At 38.2% G+C, this 2,102-nt stretch overlaps 1 pseudogene; it reads left to right on the top strand.

Moving 5' to 3' along the window:
* Positions 1 to 694: 694 nt before the first annotated feature.
* On the top strand, positions 695 to 1,757 carry LOC114412082 (annotated as a pseudogene).
* Positions 1,758 to 2,102: the final 345 nt, after the last annotated feature.

Raw genomic sequence — 2,102 nt, 5'->3', positions numbered from 1 at the left:
GTGTCTCTTAATATTCTTTCATCAGAATTATTATTAAAAGGAAAAGGCAAATAAACAAAAACATGCAAATATTGATTATCAATTTAGGTATTTTGTTTCACTAGAGTTTATCTTTCTTTTTTTCTATATTTTTATAAAATAAAATGAAATTGGAAGAGAGAGTAGAGGTTAAATTGAAAATAAAAAATGTAAAGAAATAGTAGATAATTTTAGTAACTAGTTTTTGAAGACATTTGAAAGGTATAATAAGGGTCTAATAAAGTTGTAAAATAAAAAGCATCTCCTTTGTATAGTGATGATATAGGTGATAGATAACATATATGTTAGGTTGTGTACCGGATTAATATTTCAAATAATTTTAAAAAAACTTATTTTTATAATGAAGTTATGTGGTATTTAATTAGGACTAGATAAAAAAATGATGATATTTATTAAAATTCTTTATAACTTATAACAAGTCTCAATAAGTCAAAATATACAAACTTCAATGAATTATTTTTAGGATGAATTTAAGTGGAATTTGTGTAATTTTTTTGTAAGATGTACAAATACCATACACATTCAACAATCACATTCAAAACGCATGAGACTTTCTAGACTTTTATTCTTTCTTTTTCTGTTAATTGTCAAACTTGTTTTCTTTCTTATTATATATAAATATAATTTCTTTCTTTTCCCTGTTGTTGAGAGTGACACAGACATTCATATGTATCACCTCATCAAATCTCATTGTAATGATTTTTCAATTGAGCCAGTAAACGAATCTTTAGTATTATTAGATAGATAGCAGAGATCTAGCGTATTCTCTCGCTCTTTCTTTTTCTCTCTTTCACTGTCACAGAGAGAGAGAGACATCATGGACTTCCCAGCCAACGGCGCCTCCGCGGCCCATTCCCTCAACTTCCTCATCTACGGCCGCGCGGGCTGGATTGGCGGCCTCCTCGGCACCCTCTGCCGTGCCCAGGGCATCCCCTTCCAATACGGCTCCGGCCGCCTCCAGAACCGCGCCTCCCTCCAAGCCGACATAGCCCAGCTCAAGCCCACTCACGTCTTCAACGCCGCCGGCGTCACGGGCCGCCCCAACGTCGATTGGTGCGAATCCCACAAAGTCGAGACCATCCGAACCAACGTCATCGGAACCCTCACCCTCGCCGACGTCTGCCGCGACCACGGCCTCATTCTCATCAACTACGCCACCGACTGCATCTTCGAGTACGACTCCGATCACCCCCTTGGATCCGGAATCGGCTTCAAAGAAACCGACATTCCGAATTCGATGACTATATTGGATGAACTGCTTCCTATCTCCATTGAGATGGGGAAGAGGAATCTGACTGGGATCTGGAACTTTACTAACCCTGGAGTGGTTAGTCACAATGAAATCTTGGAGATGTACAGGGATTATGTTGACCCCAATTTCACTTGGAAGAACTTCACTCTTGAGGAACAGGCGAAGGTGATTGTTGCTCCCAGGAGCAACAATTAATTAGCTTGACGCAGCCAAATTGAAGAAGGAATTTCCAGAGCTGTTGTCTATTAAGGATTCTCTTATTAAGTATGTCTTCGAGCCAAACCAGAAGGTTAAAGCTTGAGTGTAAAGGTCTAACTGTTTAAGGTTCCCATTTTTATTATTACCATTGTCCTCATTGATTTAAGTGTGTGGATTTTGTGTAGATGTCAAACACACAAACTTAAGGATTGCAATCATAGTGAACGATGCTACTGCCTTTAAAAATAGAAAAACAATTAGTTGATAATGCCCATAAAACTTGAGGCTTATAAACCAAGTGGAATATGATTTTCTGCGGTAAGACTTGGAAATCTTCAGTCCCATAACACAACATGACGAGTGAAAAATACCTATTCTTATGATCTTTTTATTCTTTTGTGTTCCATAAGGGTGGTGATACGATGCTTGCTGGGACAGTCTCACGGGGTTTGTTGCTGAGAAAGGACAAACCATTCAAAAAGTAACCAAGTCGCGCCCTGCACACCTTAATGTTCAATAGTGCTTTTCACTGTATTTGGCTATCAGGATCACTTATCAGTTCAAAGTTCACGCCAAATAAGCCCATTTTCAAATGCCAATGATAACATGCTTT

Source organism: Glycine soja, chromosome 5 (genome assembly GCF_004193775.1).
Source record: "Glycine soja cultivar W05 chromosome 5, ASM419377v2, whole genome shotgun sequence".
Classification (NCBI taxonomy): Eukaryota; Viridiplantae; Streptophyta; class Magnoliopsida; order Fabales; family Fabaceae; genus Glycine; species Glycine soja.
Note: the sequence above shows the minus strand (reverse complement) of the source record. Positions and strands in the feature narration are given on the sequence as shown.